This window comes from Tursiops truncatus, chromosome 19, assembly GCF_011762595.2.
Source record: "Tursiops truncatus isolate mTurTru1 chromosome 19, mTurTru1.mat.Y, whole genome shotgun sequence".
Lineage (NCBI taxonomy): Eukaryota > Metazoa > Chordata > Mammalia > Artiodactyla > Delphinidae > Tursiops > Tursiops truncatus.
The window spans coordinates 19742960-19756478 of NC_047052.1; the positions used below are offsets into that span (position 1 = coordinate 19742960).

General features: G+C 47.8%; 2 protein-coding genes across 4 annotated transcripts in view; one reads left to right on the forward strand and one right to left on the reverse strand.

The window, feature by feature from the left end:
- Positions 1 to 260, reverse strand: part of BEAN1 (brain expressed associated with NEDD4 1) — a 38533-nt gene extending 38273 nt beyond the window's left edge. For 2 of the 3 annotated variants that reach the window (XM_033845176.2, XM_033845174.2), the window contains exon 1: positions 122 to 260. The gene's annotated coding sequence lies outside the window, so the exon portion shown is untranslated. The remainder of the gene's footprint in view (positions 1 to 121) is intronic. The other variant, XR_004523371.2, reaches the window with a different exon arrangement.
- The window catches only part of LOC109550088 (thymidine kinase 2, mitochondrial), an 886444-nt gene that overhangs the window by 79070 nt on the left and 793855 nt on the right, over positions 1 to 13519 (forward strand). The gene's annotated exons all lie outside the window — the stretch shown is intronic.

The window sequence follows — 13519 nt, forward strand, 5'->3', positions numbered from 1 at the left end:
GGACCGCGCTGAGCGACCCCGGGTGTGTGCTTGCGCCGGGGCCGCAGCAGAGCGCGGGGGAAGGGGCCGGGACCCCCTCCCCGCCCCTCCCCAGCGCCGCCCCCGGCCCCACGCCCCTTACTCGGCTTGGCTGCCTCGCTCCGCTCCGTGCGCCGCACTGCCGGCTCCAGCTTCGGCTCCAGCTCAGGTTCCCGCTCTGGCTCCGCTCCCGCTCCGGTTCCCGCTTGGATGCCGCTGCGTTCGGGCTCGGGCTCCGGCGTCGCGGGGGGCGCGCCGCTCCGCCTCGGCCTGCTCGGCGCGCAGGGGCGTGGCGGGGCGGGGCCCTGCCGAGCCCACCTGGGGCTCGAGATCCCCGGCCGAGGCGGTGGCGGCGGCTTCCCGGCTTCCCGGCTTCCCGGCTTCCCGGCTTCCCGGCTTCCCGGCTTCCCGGCTTCCCGGCCCTGCCTCAGCCCCGCCCGGCCGCCCGCCGGCCCAGCACCGCCGCCCACGCCACGGCCGCCCGCTCCCGCCGCCCTGCGCCGCGGCTCCGGGGCCTCAGCAGCGCTGGGCCGCCGCCCGGGTCATTCCTGAGCTGGGGGGACGCGGCGGAGGGGGAGGGCCGAGCCGCGCCCCTCTGCGCACTGCCAGCCCGACACCCACACAGCGGCAGGCGGGGCGGCGCGGCGAGGAGGCCGAGAGATGCAGGGAGGCCGGCGTGCCAGCCAGACGTGTGAGGACAGACGGACAGGCGTGTGTAGAGAGTGACATACAGATAGGCGGGAGCAGAGGCGCAGACTCAGACATGTGCAGAGAAGGGCAGACAAACGATACGTGCAGGGCAGGACAGCCAGACAGGTTGTTCAGAGGCAAGCCTGGGCATCCGGGTAGGGGACCCCTGTCACGGCCACTGGGAGGGGCAGACGAGCCTGGCAGAGCCTCCTGCTCCCAGTTGCCGCGCGGTGAGTTCTAGGGTGTTCAGGGATGTCAGCTAGGCCCGGCTGAAGCCTTCCTCTCCTGAGGGACCAGCTTGCCTACTTCCTTTACTCCTGGCCTGATCCTATGCCCTCTGTATCCCCCTATCCCCAAACCTTGGGCATAGAGCTTGACCCTGGCAGATGCATGCCTGCCTCAAGGGGTGCCTGGCTCAGGGAGGGGCTCCTGGCTTACGGACCTGCCCTGTCCGCACTCTACTTTGGGGCCTTGGACAAGCCCAGCCCCATCCGCCAGACCTCCCTTTCTTTATTACACTAGAGCTCCGGTTTATTGCGCTCTTGCTAGTCCTGGTCCTTTCCAGTTATTTGTGGAATCATTTATTTAATCTCCCCTACTTAACTGGGAGTCCCAGGAGGGAGACCCTTGGGGGCCTGCACAGAGCATGCACTCTAAATTTGATGAATGAATTGATGAAATACTTTGTTGATAGTTCTCCTAACCCCCATTTTGTCGATGGCAGCTAATAAGTGGTTGTCAGAAATAAAACATGAGGATAAGGAGCTGCACATACTGACGATAAAACTTGGGGAAGGGGAGGAGCCATAGGGATGGCGTGGAAGAGAAGCCAGGCAGACAGTGGCACTGCAGGGAGGGTGGGAGCAGAGCAGGCTCTGGTGGAGAAAACAAACCTCACTCCAGCCCACCTCTGACAGTCACCATGTCTTGGGCTTCCCTGGGTGGAGGCAGAGAGACCTGCATGGTCTAGAGCCTTGGTGGGTAAGGACACTTCCCCGCCCCCTTTGGCAACTGTTCATTCTGGGCTCTGCCTCCTGCACTGCCTACCCCATCCCCCAGACTGAGGGGGGTGGAGGGACCCAGGCTGAGGGATTCCAGCTCCATCTGGGGCCATCGGGAGGCGTGTGTGCTATGTGGGGCATGGGGCCAGAATAAAGGGAAACATTTCTGAGTCCTAAGAAATGGAACCTGAGGGGCCCTTTGTCCAACCCTATGCATTTATTTTATGGATGAAAAAATAAAGGACTGGAGAAAGCAGGGGCAGGCCAGGGCTAGGCAGCTAGGATCGGAGGCTCTAGGACTCCCAGGCCAGGGCCGTGCCCCGCTGTGCAAACCTCCTAAGAGTGACCTTGACCTTCCTAAGCAGACCCCTGCTGATCTGTGCAGGATGGATATACTGGTTGTTGAGTGGTTTTCCCTGTAGTCTGTCCCCTTTGGCAAGACTGTGTGTACGTGTATTTTGTGGCGCGGCCTTGTGGAAGGCTCTAGCTGATGAAGAGCTCACCCCCTCTACCCTCTGTTTGAGCATCGCAGGGCTGGCAAATCTGGCTTGTTCTTCACACTGGAGCCCGGAATGGGAACTGGTTTCCGCTGGGTGTGGTGGTGTTGGGGTCTAGGTTTGGGGAGTTGGCTTATATTGATTTGCCTGTCTGTACCTCCATAAACAGGACACTGGAGAAACATAAAAAGGTGGAAAAAGAACAGCAAAGCTGGTCACTGTTAATGTTGAGGTTTCTTTTTCTTTCTTTTCAATCTCACATCTCTACGAGTGTCCCTAATGGAGCGAGCTTGCTAACTCTCTCCTCTTCTGTGTCACACTTCTCATGGCTTGCATGAGATGGCTGTACTGTGTTTTATTTAACCAGTTCTCTACTGCTGGGCATTCAGTTTTGAGTTTTTCTCACTTCTAGACAGCACCACAGTGAACATCCTCACGGGTAAGTTTGTGCATGCCTGTGATTATTCTTGATTTCGCTGGGTACGTCCATATAGTTTTGAAGCTTTCTTCTGTATGGGGTCAGACTTGCAGGAGGGACATTTCCAGGGAAGCACAGTGATATTTAGTGTCTGCTACACCAAAGGGCGGGTTAGGGAGGCTGGAGGGAGGAGCCTGGGAGAGGTTACGCAGTGCCATCTGAGGACAGTGAGATGCCAGGCTGTGGGGACCTGCCCTAGAGTGTGCTCTGTAATACCCCTGTCACTCATAGGTGTGGTCAACTTATCAAGCCTATTGTTGGGGGGAATCTTCTGATACTAAGGGTGGAGGAGGGAAGGAGGAAGGGCCGTCAGCATGGTCTGGCCTCTGGGTGGGATATCTGTCCAAAAAACCCATCACAGGGAATTCCCTGGCGGTCCAGTGATTAGGACTCTGCGCTTTCACTACCAAGGGTGCAGGTTCAGTCCCTGGTTGGGGAACTAAGATCCCGCAAGCCGCGCGGCAATCAGACGATCCCGTCACACCCTTCAGGAAGGTTACCTTGTACTAGTATATCCCTTATACAGAATTATGTCAAAAGCATCTTCCCAGCCTTGAATTACGTTACAGAGGGCCCGGCTCTCCAGATTGCCTTGGCTTTGGGGGTGGGGAGTACACCATGCTCTAAAAAGAGAACGAGGTGAGGGAGGAAAACCTAACCCACCAGCTTTAAAAAGATTTTTCCTCTTCCCCTCTGATTTTTGCTAATGGTCCCCCTGAACATGTTAAGGGGGATGAAGGAGGAGAAGAGGGCTTGGTTCTTGCTTGGTGGCAGGTGGGGTCAGGGACCAGAGCCCTCCCAAGGCCAACAAGCCCTGAGGTGGTGCTGAAGTAGCGAGAGGAAGCCGGGGGCAGGGAAGCACCTGTAGAACCTGAGGCAGCCCCTTCTGGAGTTGCTCTCTGCTGAGAACACGGAGGGTTTTGTGCTCTCATCCCACTTTACGGATGAGGAGACTGAGACCCACCGAATTTAAGTGACTTTCCAGAGATTCACACCTGGTTAAGCCACTCCAGGTGAGATGATGAAACACTTTTAAAACAGGCAGAAAAGATTACCAGGTGTCCTTCGAATTGACGATTCGGTGTTACCTGGCACATGGTTGTCTGTTTCTACAGGAGTTTGTGGCTTTCATGGTCTCGAAGCTGTTTTGTTATCTTGGAACCTGTAGAAAACTGCGATGGGAAGTCGTTCTTGTCCTTTAAGATGCAAATACACTTTATCAGGTGAAGTCAGTTGAGATCTTGTAGCGAGGGGGCTAAAAGCTATACTGTGGCAGTGCTTCGGATTCTCCTTTAAATTGTGTATAACGTCTTGTTTTTCCCTAAGTAATTAATCCGTTAAATGAAATCTTTGACATGTGTTGTTTATCTTATATTTGTATAACGTTCATGATTTTATCCTTTAAAAAATGTGTCTTTTAACAGTAGTAGGCTGGGGACTGCATCCACATGGGTCTGTTTTACGTCAGACCTTAGCCTTTCATTGGAGGCATCAGGCCCAAGGCCCTCAGAAGAGACGGAAATGAGTGCGGGGCTGGGTCAGTCCTAGAGGGCTTTCTGGAAGACGGAGAGGGTGGGGTTTGAGGGGTGGGGAAGGATTTAGAGAGGGACACCTGAAGACAGAAGGCTTTCCAGGATGGAGGGCGGGGCCTGGGGTGGAGAAGGAGTATGGAGACTGGTGAAGAGGCCTGTCTGGATGAAGGGTGGGCTCTGGGGTGCCAGGTGCCAGATGGAGGATGGAGGTGGGATTCCAGGTAGAGGAGACTGTACCTGATGCTGTAGGCAGTGGGGAGCCCCCATAGGCTCTTGAGGGAGGAGGGGACTTAAAGAAATGGACCTGTTAAGAAGGCTGGTCTCTGGGTTCCTAAACCCTTCTGGGCACTGAATAGGCCCCGAACACCCTTTCTCCTGTTAGGGACAGCTGCCCCTCGCTGTCTCCTGTTAGGAGGGAAGCCACCCTTCTAGGGCCCTGAGAGAAGGTCCCCGGGTAATGGGTGTAAAAGTCAGCCCCTCCTCTCTTATCCGCCGAGGCCCATCTCGGGGAGCCTATTTCTGGGCCTGCTTGAAGATTTGTACTCAGGGTAGAGCTCATTTCAGGGTCAGCTGGCTGCGGGGTGAGCAGGGTCTGCACGCACACCTTCCTGCTGCTGTTCCCAGCCAGTCATGACACGTCCTCCCAGTGACCATACCCTCTGTCAGCCACTCTGCGTGTATTATTCAATTACATCCTTACGGTATCCTGTGGAGGGGGACGATATTTTTTCCATTTTTTTTTAATTGTGCAGGAAGGAGGTTTATGGAGGCCGAGTAACTTGTTCAAGTTCACATGGCTAATTAGGGGCAGAACCCAGATTTGCACCCAAGCCAAAACAAAGCCAAAATGGTCCCGGTCTCTCCTTTGTGGGGCTTACTGCTTAGAGGGGGTGACAGACGTTCACCACGGAGTGACAGAGATAAATGTCAAGTTGCCGTGATGCGACGTGCCGCAAGTTTGGGAAGCATGTGAGTGAATGTTTCAGGAGGTCTGACCTTGTCAGGGTGTGGGACGAGGCGGGAGAAGTGGGCAGGGGACAGGACTGCTTTCGATCTTGAGAGCAGTGGAAGGCATAAGAATGTTTTAAACAATATTGGAGGAGTGGTGGTGGCATAATCAGACCTACGTTTGTTTTTTGGGTTTTTTTGGCTGCATGACATGTGGGATCTTAGTTTGCCCACCGGAGATCGAACCCGCTCCCCCTGTATTGGAAGCGTGGAATCCTAATCACTGGACCACCAGTGAAGTCCCCAGACCTGCGTCTTGAGAAGATTGCTTTATTGGTAGTGGGGAGTTAGTTGGGCGCAAGACAGAATGGAGGCAGGGAGGCTGAGAGGTGGTGAGCACACTAGCCCGGGAGGGAAGTGATGGTGGCCCTGGAGCTGGAGAGAGATGAACAGGTTAGAGGTAGATGTTGAAGGTGAAATCAATAAGACATGGTGATGTCTTGGGTATGGGTGTGGCGGGAGTGGATGGAATCAGGGATGATGCCTAGATTTCTGGTTGGTGCAGCGGGATGGACAGTGTTGCCGTTCACTGAGGAGCAGAACACTGGGAGGGAATCAAGTTTGGGGAAGAAGATTGTGAGTGTGATTTTATACATGTTAAATTTCGGGAGTCGCTGGCAGGCAGCAGAACTGTGAGAGGAGTCCAGGCTGCAAAGACAACCTAAGGACTGAACCCTAGGCTTAGACATGCAGGCATCGGAATTGACTGATCCATCCATTTATCCATCTATCTGTCCACTCATCTATCCTCCCATGACTTCACATACCTTTCTCCCATCCTCCTGTCATCTCTCTATTTATCCACTCATTCACCCATCTGTCCTCCCACTAAGTCACCTATCCCAACTCCTGTCTTCCAGTCTGCCATCCGTCCATCCATTCATCCATTCATCCATTCATCCATCCATCCCCTTGAACATGTCTTGGTAGTGTTAAAGGGGGATGAAGAAAGACGTTCATGCTTGGTGGGGTGTGGGGACAGTGGCAGGGCCCTCCTAAGACCAACAAGCTCAGAGGTGGTGCTGAAGTAGAGGGAAGAAGCTCAGCCGGTGGGGAAGCATCTGTAAAACCTGAAGCAGCACCTTCCGGAGCTGCTGTCTGCTGAGAGCTTGAAGGGTTTTGTGCTCTCATCCCACTTTGCAGGTGAGGAGATTGAGGCCTTCTGAATTTAAGTGGCCTTTCAGAGATGCACACCTGGTTAAGCCATGCCAGGGAAGATGATGAGACACTTGAAAACAGGCAGAAAAGATTATCAGGTGTCCTTCTAATTATCTATTAGGTGTTACTTGGCACGTGGATGTCTGTTTCTATAGGAGTTTGTAACTTACATGGTCTCTAAGCTGTTTTATTATTTTGGAAGTTGTGGAAAACTGATTGTGATGGAAACTGTTCTTGTCCATTGAGATGCAAATGCATTTTATCAGATGAGGTCGATTGATATCTTGTTGGAGGTGAATGGGCTAAACGCTGTACTTGTGGCTACATTTTGGCTTCTACTTTGGATTGTGTATAACATTCTGTTGGCTCCCTCATTAGTTAATGAGTTAAATAAAATCGTTGACATCCATCCATCCATCCATCCATCCATCCATCCATCCATCCATCCGTCTAACCTTATTTTCATCTATCTACCTCCATATCCTCCCACACATCCACTTATTCTTCCTCCTATCCATTTACCCATCCATTTATCCATACAAACTCCCATTTATTCACCCATCTACTTATCTATTTACCCCATTTGCATGCATCCATTCACACATCCCAAACATACTTACTGATACCTACTACAGGCCCAGCACTCTGCTGTGTACTGGTGAAAAAAATGATGTAGAAAACTAGGTCTCTGCTCTTAAGGAGCCCACAGTCTGTCAGGAAAGGCAGATGTATAAACCAATGGTCACAGAACAATTTATTTTCTTTGCTAAACGTGCACAGAGAAAGGACACTTAACCCAATCTGAGGAGGTTAGAAAAACCTGCTTTGAGGTTGTGCTCCTTGAATTGAGCTTAAAGTTTAATTAAAATTTCGCCAGATGGACAGGACTGGGTGATGTTCCAGGAGAGAGAATAGCTTGTGTGTACGATGGCTGTGTAGCTGTCGAGAGACCAAGGTGATTCCAGGGACCCAGGTAATTTGGAATATTGGGAGTTGAGTGTGAATGAGTGGTGTGTTATGAGAGAAGATTGGAATGAAGGTCTGGAGTGTTTTCCACAGCAGCAATTGATTCTCCAACTCTCCAGACATCAAGTGGGTGTCCAACAACTCGATTCAATTGTGCAGCTCCCCAGTTAGCACACGTGCCACAGCTTAAGGGCGCAGCACCACGACTGCCCCCCACTTTAGGCATCAGCTGCAGAACTACCCTTTGATTATAAGGAGAAAGTTCCCTTGATCCCCTCCTTGGGTTCAACAGTGCGCTAGAATGGCTTGCAGAACTCAGGGAAACACTTTACTTATGTTTACCAGTTTCTCACAAAAAATACAACCCAGGAACAGCCAGAGGGGAGAGATGTACAGGGCAAAGTGTGAGGGTGTGGAGTGGTGTGTGAAGCCTCTGTGACATCTCTGGGGGTACCACCCTCCCTGCACCTCGATGTGTTTGCCCACCAGGAAGCTCATCAAGTCTCATTGTTCAGGAGTTCTTAGACAGCTTCATCTCCAGCCCCCATCGGCTCCATCCCCTTTCTGTAGGTCAGTGGGTAGGGCTGAAAGTTCCAACCCTGTAATCACTTGGTATTTCTGGTGACCCTTGCCATCCTGAGGCTGTGTGTGGGCCCCACCCTAAGCCACGCCATTAGCATAAACTCAGGTGTGATCAAAGGGCTTGGTATGATTAACAAAAGACACTCCTGTCACTTAGGAAATTTCAAGAGTCTTAGAAGCTCTATACAAAAACCAAATATTGTGACAAAAGACGCCCCTATCACTCTTCACACTTAGGAAATTATGTGGGTTTTAGTTGCTCTGTGTGAGGAACCTAGGACAAAGACAAAATATATTTCTAATTGTATTGCAGCAGGTCATAAAGGCCTTGAATGACAGACTAATGCCTTGAATAACAGGCTGAGGGCCTTACGGGCCACGTAAGAGCTTTAAGGAGGGAGTGATATGGTCAGGTATGTGTTTTAAAAAGGTCTCTCTGGCTATCTTGTGGAAGATGGGATTGGCTGTGTGTGTGCAGAGGGGATCAAGTGGTCCAGTCTCTGTAGAATGAGGACTTTGCCAATGATGTGCTCTTGATCTAGGCCCTGGGGTTGGCCTAACCCCCAGGTTTAGCCTGGGCCCAAACCCAGTTCTCATTCCACTTACCCTGCCAAGGCTGAAGTTAAGGCAGCCCGGCTGAGGGTTGTGGTACGAGGAAGATTTAGGGGTTCTCCATTTTCCAGGGTGGCATGCAGTACCCCTCACCAAAGTCTTCAGTCTTGCTGTGGTCCATCTCCAGCTTTAGGACTGCTGTGGACTTTTGTGAACTGCTCACTGGTTTGTCTGTCAAACTGGGAAGGATCTCAGTTCCATGCCCCACTCTTCTGCGTCTACAGTTTGCATCCACAAAACCCATTAACTTCCCATCAGTCACCCCGTGATGTTTCCCCTGGCCCCGTGAAACCTCCATCCCACCAGGCTTGCTAGTGACACCTGACAGTGTTTATCCCAGGTGGAGCTGCTACAGGGAGTTAGACATGGCTCCAGCCCTCAAAAAGCTTGCAAAAGGGGTGAAAGATTGATCTGGGGCCCCATTGATCTGGACTGAGAAACCCCAGCATGTGGAATAGGAAACAGCTCAGGCTGCAGAGTTAGGTGGACTTGGGTTCGTGTGTTTGCTCTACCACTCACTGAATTGTGCCCTTAGGGAAGTCACTTCACTTCCTCTGAGCTTCAATTCCTTCATATGTAGAAAGGGAATAATAATATTTACCTACCTTAGTTTAGATTTTTTTGGGGAGCAACTAATGGGCGCCAACTTGAACCATTTTAAGCAAAAAGGAAAATTTACTAGAACCTAAGTCTGGGCTTTTTGAGGTCCTGGAGTGGGGAACAGAGAAGTAGCTGGGAACCCAGGCAGGACTTTGCCTCTTGTCTCTGCATCTCTCTGTTCAGTCTCCTAATTTTCTCACCCTGCAGACCCTCTCTCTCCATTACTCCAAAAAAGTCCACCCTGCAGCTTAGGAGTGAGTTCGCAGTAGCTCATTTTAACCAAAAGCAGACCTGACTGACTGTCTTTCAGACGTAAGTCCAGATTCCCAAGAGAAAATCGGCTGAGTTGCATTCGGTGTTCACGTTTGATCCAATCAACTGTGACGAGGTTGGGGGTGGAGGGCATATAGCACGATGTGGCATCTATTGGATGTACGCATAAGCAGGGGGTAGTTTTTGTTTATTGAGGTATAGTTGATTTACAGGTGTACAACATAGTGATTCAAATTTTTCATAGGTTATACTCCATTTACAGTTATAAAAATTGGCTGTATTACCTGTGCTGTACAATATATCCTTGTATCTTATTTATTTTATACATAGTAGTTTGTACCTATTCATCCCCTACCCCTGTCTTGCCCCTCCCTGCTTCCCTCTCCCCACTAGTAACCACTAGTTTGTTCTCAATTATCTGTGAGTCTGTGTTTTGTTATATTCTTTTATTTGTTTTTTTTTAAATTTTAAGATTCCACAAATAAATGATAAGACACAGTATTTTTCTTTCTCTGTCTGACTTATTTTACTAAACACAATATCCTCCAGGTCTGTCCGTGCTGTTGCAAATGGCAGAATTTCATTTCTTTTCCCCATTGTATACTTTTGCCTCCTTTGTCATAGATTAATTGACCATAAGTGCGTGGGTTTATTTCTGGGCTCTCTATTCTGCTCCATTAATCTATGTGTCTGTTTCTTGTGTCCTACCATACTGTTTTGATTACTGTAGTATAGTCTGAAGCCAGGGAGTGTGATACTTCCAGCTGTCTTCTTCTTTCTCAAGATTGTTTTGGCTATTTGGGGTCTTTTGTGGTTCTATATATAAAATTTATTTATATATAAATTTTAGGATTATTTGTTCTACTTCTGTGAAAAAGGCCATTGGTATTTTGATAGAGATTGCATTGAATCTGTAAATTGCCTTGGATAATATGGTCATTTTAACAATATTAATTCTTCCAATCCATGAATATGGTATATCTTTCCATCCGTTTGTGTAGTTTTCAATTTCTTTCCTCAGTGTCTTATAGTTTCTGAGTACATGTGTTTTACCTTTTTAGTTATATTTATTCCTAGCCATTTTATTCTTTTTTATGTGCTCCTATGTTAGATGCATATATATTTACAATTGTTATATCTTCTTCTTGGAGTGATCCTTGGATCATTATGTAATGTCCTTCTTTGTCTCTTGTTACAGTCTTTGTTTTAAAGTATATTTTGTCTGATATAAATATTGCTACCCTGGCTTTCTTTTGATTTACATTTGCACGGAATACCTTTTTTCATTCTCTCACTTTGTCTGTGTGTATCTTTAGATCTGAAGTGAGTCTCTTATAAGCAGCATATATATGGGTCTTGTTTTTGTATCCGTCCACCCAACCTGTGTCTTTTGATTAGAGCATTTAGCCCATTTACATTTAAAGTAATTATTGATGAGTATGTTCTTATTGCCATTTTGTTCACTGTTTTGGGCTTGTTTTTATAGTTCTTTTTTGTTCCTTTTTTCTTCTTTTGTTCTCTTTCCTTGTGATTTGATGCCTACCTGTAGTGTTATGTTTGGATTCCCTTCTCTTTTTTGTGTATGTATCTATTATAGACTTTTGGTTTGTGGTTACTGTGAGGTCAGGCTGTCTATCTATCTGTCTATCTATCTATGATTATTTTAAGTGGCTGATCTCTTAATTTCAAACACATTTTAACAACCCTGAAGCTTTACTGCCCTCCCCTCATGATCACTGTTTTTGACATGATATTTTCCATCCTTTTGTCTTGTGTATCCTTCAACTGATTATCGTGGATATAGGTGATTTTACTGCTTTTGTCTTTTAACCTTCCTACTAGCTTTGTGCATGTGGTTGATTTACTACCTTTACTGTATATTTGCCTTTACCACTGAGCTTTTTCCTTTTATAATTTCCATGTTTCTGGCTGTGGCCTTTTCTTTTTTGCTTAGAGAAGTCCCTTTAACATTTCTTGTAAAGCTGGTTTGGTGGTGCTGAACTCTTTTAGCTTTTGCTTGTAGGTAAAACTTTTGATCTCTCCCTCATATCTGAATGAAAGCTGTGCTGGGTAGAGTATTCTTGGTTGTAGGTTTTTCCCTTTTCATCACTTTAAATATATCATACCACTCCCTTCTGGCCTTCAAAGTTTCTGCTGAAAAGTCAGCTGATAGCCTCATGGGAGGCCCCTTGTATGTACCTTGTTGCTTTTCCCTTGCTGCTTTTAATATTCTCTCTTTTTAAAAATTTTTTTGCCATTTTAATTACAATGTGTCTTATTGTGGTCTTCTTTGGGTTGGCCCTGTTTGGGATGCTGTGCTTCCTGGACTTGGACGTCTGTTTCCTTTCCTACATTAGGGAAGTTTCCAGCTATTATGTCTTCAGATATGTTCCCTGCACCTTTCTCTCTCTCTTCTCTTTCGGGACTCCATAATGAGAGTGTTAGCATGCTTTATGTTGTCCCAGTGGTCTCTTAAACTGTCCTCATTTATTTTTATTCTTTTTTCTGTTCAGCGTCAGTGATTTCCACTACTCTGTCTTCCAGCTAACTGATCTATTCTTCTGTATCATTTAATCTACTGTTGATTCCTACTAGTGTATTTTTCATTTTAGCTATTATATTCTTCATTTCTATTCGGTTCTTCTTCATATTTTCTAATTCTTTGTTAAAAACTTCTAGCTTCTCACTCTGTTTATCCATTCTTCTCCTGAGTTCTTTGATCATCTTTATGATCATGACTTTGAACTCTTTATTGGGTAGGTTGCCTATTTCCACTCCACTTGGTTCTTCTTTTGAGGTTTTATTTTGTTCCTTCATTTGGAACATGATCCTCCGTCACCTCATGTTGCCTCATTTGCTGTTTTTGTTTCTGTGTATCTCGTAGTTGGTTACATCTCCTGACCTTGGAGAAGTGGCCTTTTGTACCACACATCCTGTGCATCCCAGCAGCACACTCCCCTCCGGTCACCAGAGCTCTATGCTCTAGGTGTGCGCCCTATTTGGATAGGGTGGGTCCTTCTGTTGTGGCAGGCTGACAACTGTGGGTGGTCTGGTAGGCACGGCTGGTCCCCAGTCTGGTTGGTTGCCAGGCCCTGTCTTAAGCAGGGGGTAATTTTCAGAGAAAGTGGGGACCTGTGAGGTGGGCAACACCCCCAAAGTGGTCTCCTATGTTATCTCAGGTTTGTTGAGAGGACTGAATAGGATAATGAATATAAACATTTGGCACAGTTTCTGGTATATACTTTGGGCTCTACAAATGGTATCTGCTATTATTCATTCATTGACTTATTTAATAAGCACTTTTTTTTTTTAAATTTCAAGCATGGACATGTGTTACTTTTTTAAAAAAATTAATTAATTAATTAATTTTTGGCTGCCTTGTGTCTTTGTTGCTACTCACGGGCTTTCTCTAGTTGCAGTGAGTGGGGGCCACTCTTCGTCACCGTGTGTGGGCTTCTCATTGCAGTGGCTTCTCTTATTGCAGAGCACGGGCTCTGGGCGCGTGGGCTTCAGTAGTTGTGGCTCACGGGCTCTAGAGCGCAGGCTTAGCAGTTGTGGCGCACAGACTTAGTCGCTCGGAGGCATGTGGGATCCTTCCAGACCAGGGCTCAAACCCGTGTCCCCTGCATTGACAGGCGGATTCCTAACCATTGCGCCACCAGGGAAGCCCCTTAAAAGCACTTTTTAGTGTATGGTTTGTATTAGATCTTACACTAGGTGCTGAGGGCAAAGCTGTAAGTTGTTGCTGGGGTTTTTGTCAGGATTGAAAGAAGTAGTACATACAAAGTGTTTAGTACAGTTCCTGACACAGAGTAAAGTTTCAGTAAATGTTGTCTGTAAATGTTGAATGTCTAATTGCAGAAGAGTGAAAAAAATTTTTTTTTTTCCTATATGTTTTTTGGTCCCTTGGCCATAGGACTAAGACATGTTTCATTACAAAAATGGATTTTAGTGATCAAAATAATGTCAGCTGCCAGACTGACAGTTTTCAGATGCTGTGTTTAAGTCAAATTTAGGAAAAGTTTAGGAAAATGACATTGGCATCTTCCAAACTCAAGCACTTAAACAAATCATTAAGAGTTAACTCAGTTAAAAATACCCATG